This window comes from Dysidea avara, chromosome 9, assembly GCF_963678975.1.
Source record: "Dysidea avara chromosome 9, odDysAvar1.4, whole genome shotgun sequence".
Lineage (NCBI taxonomy): Eukaryota > Metazoa > Porifera > Demospongiae > Dictyoceratida > Dysideidae > Dysidea > Dysidea avara.
In genome coordinates, this window is record NC_089280.1 from 10,678,308 (window position 1) to 10,689,348 (window position 11,041).

The following is an 11,041-nucleotide window of genomic DNA, read 5'->3' on the forward strand; positions in this document are numbered from 1 at the left end:
CTTAGTACACAACATTTAAAGCATAAACATCATGTAAGCTTAAAACCTCTTCTCAACTTCTGATTTCAATATATCAATTACATATTACGCTGCTCATGTATGTACAGGAGGATTTCATGATTTATACAGTATTCACTGAGAAACATAGTTTAGTTTATATAGCATATCATGTCCATAATTAAATGGTACTATATACACATATTCCATTCAATATTCCTGACTCCATGCAGATAGCAATTTCAATCTGGTTGATAGCTAGCTATACGTGACTGAATTTTGGCTTATTTGTGTATGAAACAACTGAAATAATATTTTGGAACTAGGGTCAGTGGTGCTGTTAAAAGCAGAAAGCACTTCTCTTAATATTCTTAGGTATTTACACTAATGCATAATATAGGTAGACATTCACTATTAAATGCTCTAGATAATATAAACATTCAATGTGTCAAATCCGCCCATAAATTTTAGTCATTGATTTGGAATCATGTACATTCACAATCTACTCAATGCAGTCAATGTAGATATAGTGTATACAGAATTGATGAAGTGATGATTTTCTTACAGTAGATATGTACTTTCTGTGTGTAGAAGGCAATACAACCGGCATAAGTTTTATGTGTTCTATAACAACGGACATTTAAAATGTGAACAGCTCACCATTTTTTCAATTGTAAGTTATGTCTCAATTCTATGATAGCTATGCCTTCCTGTTATAGTTCGGCTATTCACCGCAGAGCAATCAAGGGTGTGCAGTTAAATGATAACCTTCACAGTAAATTTGTTAGTGAAGTCTGATCTCAAAATTTGGTGAACTTATGCCTTCAGATTGTCATGTAAACACTGGAAATCTACTTACCTGGTCAGGTCTAAAAGCTATTTATTATATATACCTACACCTGCTCAACATAATCAGACAAATGGTATAATTGTGTCAAAATGAAATTTCTATCATGTACTGTATCATAATTTGTCATACAATATTTCAGTAGCTTATACCATTACAATTTCTTTTGTATAGTGGTTGATGATATTATCAATGACCTCTATAATGCTGTGGTTTGAATATTATGATTATCAGACTAGCAAAACATTGATTTTTCCTTCAGTTACCAACATCTACAATTATCTCATTTCTTGCAGTTACAATAAAAATTGTAACACAGCCTCTCTCTATGTTCACAGCGGTAGCAACAGCACTACCAATGGTACTAATATTTGTGATGGAGATTGCAATGCCATGACAAGCAACTTAGAATCAAGAGGATTCACGATTGTCTCATTATACTCAGAACAACAAGTAGGAGCAGCAATGAACCTTCTCACACTTTGTAAATGGAGCAAATATGTAGGAATATCACCCGTTGAACCATTTGTTCACGAATCAGAATATGGGCTACCTGAATCACTTTCACAGACAGCTAGATCAACAGTCCTTCATTTCAGAGATTACTTTAATATCACATTTTGGAACATGTTGTCTCCACAATATGGTGCAGCCAAGTTGGTATCTTGGACAACTTTTATGAAAAACAAACCACAAAGGTTTATTTTTGTAGTTCTTATGACTAACCCAAAATCAACAATTAGATCAAATTATATGCTTCTTGATGATGAAATTGAAAATGATGTTTTGTGTAGACGAGGATACTTAAACTTACTTGCTAATTATGAAAATGACATTGATCAAGTTTTACAAATAAAGTTGGTGCGACGTGTGTGCATGTCATTTTATGTGCCAATGAGCATTGAGGAATTCAGTAAACACATTTATGGTGAATTCAACCCAATTGAAGTTACTGTGTGGTTTTCCACATGGAAAGGAATTGCTAAAGGCAACAGAATTAGAATATTTGAGGAAATGTATCACAGAACTCCCGATACAATTAAAATGCTACAAATGAGTGGTAGAATCATACAAGACAGCAAGTTATATGTTGAGAAGATACTGGGATCATCTTATGGCAATTATATTGCTATATCTGCTCGTACTGCCAGAAGAGCAAGGTTTATTGATGCAAAACACCAGTATTCATTCTATCACAACTGTTTTACAAAGCTGAAACAGAGTATTATCACTGCAGCTATTAATATCAGTTCAGATAAGATATTTTTAGCAGTTGACCTTGGAAGATTTGGAGATACTTATGCTTATAAATATATGAGTGACAAGATGATGAAAACTGTGTCAAGTGAACTATTCCAGGTGACATACAATGGCTCATTGACAATAGACAAGTGGGAACAATCATTTGTTGACATCACTAATGGCATTACAGATAGTGGATATATCGCAGCATTGCAAAGTAACATATTACAGAATAGTGGATGTCTGGTAGTGTTCGGTGGGAAATCATACTTTCAGAGTACTGCGCTGCTCAAGTATAAAAAAAGTAGTACTGGCAATACATGTGTTATTGAAGTCTGTTATATTCCAGAAAAAGGTACAACTGACTTAATATAAAAATCATAACCTGTATTTCCCTTATGACTTTGTATGCATGCATACATTGTACATAGCCTGTATTTCTTACATTCACAACAGATGCGTGCATGCAGAGTACTCTATCCTGCATGGTAAAGCCATAGACCAAAAGGAAACCAGAGAGTGTATAATGGTAGTCAACACCTGGAAATGTACCATACAGTGTTTTAAGGTGTTAATATGAGCTCAACGGAGGTGCTATGTGCAAACAAATTAGCATACGAAACCAGTTATAAAACGGGAGTCAGAAATCAAAGTAGGACATATGTCAGTTCTGTCACAGTAATTGTATATATACAGCACTATCTTAGATATTGATGGAACACTGAGCATAATAATTGTACTAAGCAGAATATTTGAACACTGCAGCAACTACATAAATTATGTACCTGTTAAATAAATAAATAAATAATAAATGTAGAAAAATGCTCAGAATCTACTGAAACAGTTTCTTCCATCCAACCAGAGAGTCAATCTGCAAATGTTGTACCATGTACCAAGTGTTGTGAATCAGTTGAGTCAGAAGCAGACCCTCTCAATTAGGTCAATGTATAGGAGATATAATTGGAGGAGAGCAGCTATTGTCAGCAGGTAGTTACCTTTTTTTGGTCTTCAGCTTACAGCTGGCCTGGCCCCCTCACTCTTTGGCCTGCTCCATGCATCGCCCCTGCACACATGGGGTAAAATGATTCATGTCAAAAACAATAATAATGCAGGTAGACATTTTTTCTTTAATAGAATCCCTCGATTGTGGAATGCCCTACCCCCAGCATATTGATTTATCTTTATCTATTAAAACTAACAAGACAAGAATATATAAGTTTCTATAGTTGCATTCTTATCAAACTTTAGACATGACAACCCTTGTACATTTCATTTTTTATGCCCATGTAGTAGATGTTCCAGCACACCCCGCCCCCTTCAATGTAACTCTTTAAGTATAAGTAATGTAATTTTTATAAGTAATGTAGTACGGTAAGTAAATTTAGTATTAGTATTTGTGTTACAGGTGAAGAAGACTCAAGGAGCCTGTAAAGCCTGATCTGTACAAAAAGAATTTAACAAATTTGCAATTACATAGCAAAAGCTTATATACAAAATAATTAACTAATTAATAATCATACAATAAAGTAGACCAGCTATTGCCGAGAAACTTTTTAAAGTCATTAAGTGTCGGTGCATTAACTATGTGATTGGGTAAACTGTTCCAACCATTGGTACAGTGAAAAAAGTAGATCTGTTGCTTAATTTTTGGTTTTTAATGGCCGGTATAGCCCTGAGCTAGAGGACCATCAGTACTATACCCTAAAGATTTCACTGATTGTACATCCCTTATTCTATACCTCTATGCAGTACTGTAAAGGTATAATCAAAGCAAATCAAATCAAACACGCATGCACAATCACTACGCCTTTCGTACAAAAATTGCAAGAAGTTACATCTATGTTGGAACATTTAGAATGGGACACTCTAAAAAAAAAGAAGCATGATAACAAGACTACAAACACTATTTAAAATATTACACTATGACTATGTACTTGAAATTCCACATCACTATCTCCACCAAACACGACACACCAGACAGTATCACCCCAAACACTTCATTATTCCAAATTCATCTACTGTAACGTATCAACAGAGCTTCTACTCAAAAACAATTAACGAATGGAACAACTTACCCACTGCAATAATTGATCATGATGATTTGAACTTATTTACTGATAACATACTAACGTTACTATAGACTCTTAATCATTGTAGCTAGCTAATGCTTGTAAATCTTTGTAAATTCTCTTTTTCCTTGGCACATCAGCAGAGCTGTCTGCCCAATAATAATAATAAATAAATAAATAAGTGCTGAACCACCGTAAATCACAGCACAGTGCAGCACGTACTGCAAAAGCAACACAGTAGTTGGCGTACAAACATACATCCTGTCAGTGCTCTTATATAAGTAGATAAAAATAAATTAAAGCATCAGACACGACAACAATACCAGCAAAATTAGTATCATGAAAGATACACAGATAATGATTATGCTAAAGCTAGGGTGTTTTGCAAGCCTTAACCATGCCCCTTGCTAGTTTCTCTACCCTTATTGATTACTACATTGTGGTTGCGGGTATGAATTTTTTCCCCCTCTTCTTTTCCCCTTTTCCCCCTCTCTGGGTAAAAATTGTGCGGTAGCTTAAAATCGTTGGTATCCACCTCCCGTCAAGTCGTCTCCCATGAAACAGCCACGGTCTGATACATATTTTACACGTAGGCTCTTTCTGTGGATGCCCAGGAGGGCTTGGGCTGTGGAATTCAAATGCCCAACATGCTTGTCAGGCTCACTAACGTAAGAATAGTACACCCGGCAGATTTTTATTGTTTAGTATAGATCAAAGGGTCTGACCATACTGACTACTATTTTTTCTTGCAACTGAAGAGCTTGCTTGCAATAGTTGTAAGAAGACTTTTTTGAACTGGGACAAGAGGTAAAGCTGTTTATTAGCATGTGATAGTGGTCATTGTTGCTCAACATTCCAGAGTAGTCGATCAGCTGGCAATGACCAAGATGGTGCAGTTCCCAGCCATCATCACCAAGAAATACACCTGTGATGTGACTGTAATTGTGGCCTTGAGGGGTTGGACACTAGATACCAGTTCAACAGCACTCCTGGATAGAATACTAGAACAACACACAGAGGAGTGGATGAAGAAGCAGCTAGTGTATTATGGAGAGTGTCAGCTGTACAGGTGTGATTTCTTCAAAATTATTCTTGTGCCTTTATTCAAAAGTGAAGGGTTGACTGGGCAGTGGCTTCAAGGAACTCCTCCTGTGTTTAACCAACCAATACCCATGGAGACTATCCCATGTGCCAGGTATGAATCATTGGTTTCATAAACTTACATCTACTGTACTTTATTAAAGCTGGTTTCTGAAGGTGTATGCCATGGACATTCTCTGGCGGTTGCCAGAAATCCTTGCCACCTGCACTTCTTCCTTTGGTCAATCTTAAAAATTGATTCGACCAAGAAGATATGTAGGAAGTTGCAGGGAAGGGCTGCTGGGAGTGCTTCATAGTGCACGAAGGTGGGAAATTAGCGGGATGAGGCGCTGACCTCTGTATTAGCAGAGTCAGAAGGGTTGGATGGCCTTCGTCTGACAGTAGTTGGACTAATTCAAAGGTGGCTTTTAATTATCTTTCTATGCTCTATTGCCTTGTGCACAGGTATGAGAAGGCAAAGCAGAATGCACCCCAGCTGTTGTACACCGACAGAGATTGCTGCAGCATCACTGGCACATCCAAGTGTGCACGACTATTTGTGGAATGGAGTCAACTGCAGGTATAAAGGCAGAAACTGTTGAGTCTGCATCCATGCAGTAGGTGAGGCTGGATATATGGCATTTTATGAGGAGGATAGCTCGTGAAGTGACATCAGAATCCCACCCCCTCTATGGGCCATTCATGTCTCGCCTCTCAGACATGATATTTGAGTGGGATGTGACAGATTATGGGTGAGGTGCCACTTAATATGACACTCATTGCATTGCCATGCTACAGTCAGCTCTGTGAGGCGAAGAGGGGGTGTTTACTGGAAGCAGGAGTGGGAGATCCTTCTCACAGTGCTGTATTAAAGGCCATCACTAGAGAAGAGCTGGCTCGCCACTGCAGGAGGCAAACAAGGGGGCTGAGGTTACTTTGCAGCTAATTGAAGAATTGCTACTTGCTTTTGGCACTGCCACCGACTCTTATGGTGTGCTTTTGTTTGGTGACCAAATGGTCACCATCTGGTAAGAACAGAAACATATCCCTTGTATTCAAGATCCCCTAGAGGTGACCTTGTACACAATCACAGGGTACACCAACAAGGGTGGAGTGAGGCTGCCAGTGTACAGGTGTGCTCAAGGCACAACATCCCTTGAATCCTTTCATCTCCACCTGGCAAGGTACGTTTGCATGTATGCCAAAGAATGTTACTGCAAAAGACAATATTATCGATACATAGATTCATTCCAGGCTCTTCAGCTAGTGATGTACATTTTCAGATGTACTTGCTGGAGGGCCTGTCCAGGTGGAATCAGGCTTGCAGACTGGCAGCAGTGCAGCAACAGTCCAAGCATGTAAGGACATTTAACCTGGAGCTTGCATGCAAGGTTAGTGCACAACATTGTTACAAAGATCATTGCAAATGTGCTAGGTCAACTAACTCAGCTCTACTTTCCATGACACCAGGCTGCTCCCTCACCACCATGTCCCAACAAGCCACAATGAAGTGGAGCGCTTTGGGGTGGATTATCTGTTCCACCAAGCTGGTCAACTGCTTTCCTTCCAGGACCTGTATGAGGCAGGTGGTGATGATGATGATGATAGTGGATCGGATGAGGGTTTCGTTGATCAGAGTGCCAATGATCCATTCATTCAAGAACAAGACTTGTTGATGGTTTATGAGGGAGCTGAAGAGGAAAAAGATGATGACGATCACCAACAGGTATGATCTAGCTACCGTGTTGCACTTAAGTAATGTGATGGTAAAATCAGGCTGCTTCTGGAAACACTAGTGTTACTGATATGTCTAGTGTTGCTGACGTGTCGGGGATTCCTGGTTGGAATAAGGTTGGGCAGTTGGCACAAATGCTGGTGCAACTGAAAGACATTGCTTTGTCAGCCTCTCAGGCAGACCAACTCAAAGTCCTTTATGATGCTCTACATGATTATGACAAGAGAGGAGTTAAAGCTCACATCAAAGCTATGCCACAGCTTCGAGGTCACTTTTGCCATCAAAGAAGAGCAGGAGTTAGTCAAGAGCTGTCAAGAAGGTAAGTAATACATGTATACATATTATGAAGTTTCATTATATTTTATAATTGTAAGATTCATATGCATGAGCATAGTACAATGATTAGTTACAAACTAAATTAGAACGTAAGTAAGTAAATACTTAAGTGAGTAAATTAATTAAGTATAAGTAATTAGATCACTGGTGTTCATGTACTACAGATCCTTCCTTTATGGGAATACTCAACCACTTGGTCCAGCAAGTAGCAGGATTGTTAAGGCAGTCTTTATCTTACTATGCCATAACCATCCAGAAGACTCAAGAAGTTCTAGTGCAGGTAGGAAAATAACATTGAATACTGTAACAGTATGAACAGGTGGCCTGAAACTACACTACCTGTCCAAATGGAAACTGATTTTGAAGGATTACAATTCCATCCGGTCTTGATTGTTTAACTCTTGACGAGTGTTGGAGGAGACTAACCTGGCACTTTACCCAGTCAACCAGACTGGTTTGGTAAGTTACACAAGTTCCTTCACATGCATGGTTAAAATTGCTTGACTCCAACAGCAGCGCTGGTATAAGGACAATGCCAGGCGAGATGAGATTGCATCAAGGATGTAGGGGATAGAAGTACCAAAACCATCATTAAGTGCTGCTGTCAGTCTACCTCCTGGAACACATATTCCACAATCTCCTCTTGTTCCTCCTTCACCTGTGCACCAATTCTCAGAGCTGGAGGACACATCTGGACAGGCAAGGATAATGGTCACAGTAACTACAGGCACTTGTGTTGGGCCACAAGTTGTTGTGAGCAACAGTCCAAGTGTGACTCCACTAGTGTTCTGTCAGAGTACAACAGCCTCAACATCAGGCACTGATACCACCAACTTGCAGGTATGTACTTCATGTACATATATATGTCAGGTGATCTCCATTGTTTGTAGGCAGTGACTGGGCCAATTGTTGGAGAAGAGGTAGAAGTGACACCTTGTATATTGTGTATATTTTAGTATCCTGTTACAATTTTATCCTGTAGTAACCTTGTCGAGAAGTTCTGAGTGGCGGTAGAGGAAGAGGAAGATACAGGCTTCTACTGATTTGGAAGCTCCGCCTTCTGCACAGCACAAGGAATGCAAAGAATATTGTTGCAAAAAGTGTGGCTTAAAGATGAGTTATGAGTACCAGATTTGGTGTAAATTAACTTTATTTATTAATACTCTAACTTGGTAGTGGAGATGGTCACTCTCAGTTTTGTGGCATGAAGTACTGCCCCAATGTCCCAGGGTAGGTGCCATTAGAACAGTGGAGGGCTGAAAGGAGGGAGGAACGGCTGCGGAGTCAGCAGCAACAACAGGTACCCCAACCTCTGTTGAGTAGTACAGAGGCGCCACCAAGACAGCAACTACCAGTGCCCCCTACTGTGCAGCAACCATCATTGCCATCTACTGTGCAGCAACTGCCAGTGCCAACTGCTGTGCAGCGACCGCCAGTGCCAACTGCTGTGCAGCAACTATCTACACAGCGATTTCCTAGACTGCTTACAGTTAAAGTATTTCCTAGGCTGTCTACAGTGCAAGTATTGCCTAGGCTGCCTACAGTAGAGATTTCCAACTAAATTAAATAATTAACATTCCATACATTCATTGGTATGACAAATATTGTGCTATTTTTCAGGGTCATTTTAGTGCAAATCAAATCCCACCTCAATCAGTGGTTCCTATCAAAAGATATAAGGAAAAGAAGTTGACAGCGTGATGATTTTTGTGTACAGCATTTTCAATGCTTTTTTATGTATATTGCATGGCACCAAACACAATACTCAAAGTGTCATAAATCTAGATAGGAAACTAATAATGAAATGAAATTTTCACCACATATCTATTTTATGAAGAACAACATATAAATTAGGTAAAACCTCTCAAGAGTGACCACTTCTTTGTAGACTCAGGAGCGGATCTAGGATTTTTTGAAAGGGGGGGGATGGGACATAGGTAACTAGCCAGACTTTAGAAGATACCAAGTTTTCTCAAAAGGCCCTAGTAGTGAGATTCATGTAGTATCAATGGTCAAATTAGCTATTTGGAATAATGACTACATTGGTGTGCGCCCCCCTCCCCTTCCCCTCCACCCCCAGAAAATGTTTGAAAATTAGGCCCTCTAAGGGTGAATCTGAGTGTGTTTTTAGTGGTTTTTCAGTGGACAATAATGGAATTTCAGTTTATATCATTAAATTTTACTTTTCCATTAAATCAAGGCTGATTGCAATATGCATTGAGTAGCTAGATATCATGTATGCATGATTATCTTTTCATTTGTATATAGCTACCAAGCATTTAGATGTAGCTAGCTATATACCATAATGCATCAGCTCTGCTTAACCATACTCTAATCAGCTAATTTGTGAGGCAGGAACATGTGTAGCTAAGTAGTAGTAGTGTTGAATGTCAAAATTATTTGCATGCATGCTCCTTAGCCTATAATGACACTTTGCTAGCCTTAACATCAAATTATAAAGTGTACTGAAAGGCAGAATGCAGTGAAGGGTGCTAGTAGCTATTAGCTAGTCCACTAGCAATCCTTAGCAAAGTGCAACTATATTTGCATTTATGGGCTTTCTGAATTTGCTGTTGTGATAGTCAACTTATTTCTAGATCTGCCGGGTGACTAATCTATAGCTAGCTACAAATGCCAGAACCATAACCCACAGCATAGAGTCATATCAGAAGGTAACTGATACAGATTTTACATTCATAGACAAAGGTGGGTGAATATGTTGTAGTTGCCTTACGAGACTGTAAATTACCAAGAATACAGTTTGCTAAATAGCTGAAATGGTAGCTACATAAGCTGAAAACTCTAACCAATTAAACCAACTAATACTTTTTGAATCATATAATTCACTTTATAAATATAAAAACCACATTAATCACCTCTTATAGCCATAGTGGAAAACAGTGCTAATTTTCTGAATAAAACAAAACCCACAATTAAAACTTTTGTAACTGGAGATGCAACCCACAATTGAAACCTGTTTTTTGAAGAACTCTTGAGGAAAAGGAAGCTATACTCTCCTGGAACAGAGTTGAACAATAGGTATAGTTACATAGACATTATTTGTGCTGGTAGTGATGCATAGCTCCTGAAATAAGTCTGCTTTTGATACACATAGAAGATTTAGGGTATTACTGGCCAGGTACTAACTTAGAAAGGAAAGTCCCTAAATCCACCCCTGAGACTGACTACTCAGAATATTACATGAATAAAGCAAGTGATTCACAAATAAAACTGTGTGTAATGTGTAACACTAAGTATACACAGGTACCCAATGCATTATCAGGGATAACTAACTAGAAAAATCAGTAACATCATGTAACATGGTAATTACTGGCATCACAAGTCACAATTAACACATACTTCGGAAACATGACAATCAGATAACAAAATGTATGATCAACATTATTCTTTAAAATAGATTTGTTTGGACACTGCTCAGCTTTATTTGTCACATTGTAAGCACTAAGGATAATAATTATTATATAACACAATGACATCACTATACTACAAAGAGAAATTATATATAGTTTCTGACCAAAATTACAATCACTGAAGCTGCTATAAAATGGATCAAAACAGCAGTAAATACTCCAGAATATAACAACAGGTGAGTGTGAAACCATGTAAGGCTGTTATCACATGCCAGTCTCCACTTTTGAAAAGATTATGAACCTTATTTTGCAACTCCGTGCAAGACAACAAACTGCTCACCTTCAAACTATAATTGCATTGATG

General features: G+C 38.5%; 2 long non-coding RNA genes across 2 annotated transcripts; both read left to right on the plus strand.

The window, feature by feature from the left end:
* The first annotated feature begins 6,523 nt into the window (after window positions 1–6,523).
* Window positions 6,524–7,125, plus strand: LOC136267212 (uncharacterized). The gene is made up of 3 exons (XR_010706581.1): window positions 6,524–6,626; window positions 6,671–6,961; window positions 7,012–7,125. It is a non-coding gene; the product is annotated as an uncharacterized lncRNA (long non-coding RNA).
* A 451-nt stretch (window positions 7,126–7,576) lies between these two features.
* Window positions 7,577–9,116, plus strand: LOC136267214 (uncharacterized). The gene is made up of 4 exons (XR_010706582.1): window positions 7,577–7,765; window positions 7,820–8,146; window positions 8,197–8,226; window positions 8,289–9,116. It is a non-coding gene; the product is annotated as an uncharacterized lncRNA (long non-coding RNA).
* The last annotated feature ends 1,925 nt before the right edge of the window (window positions 9,117–11,041 follow it).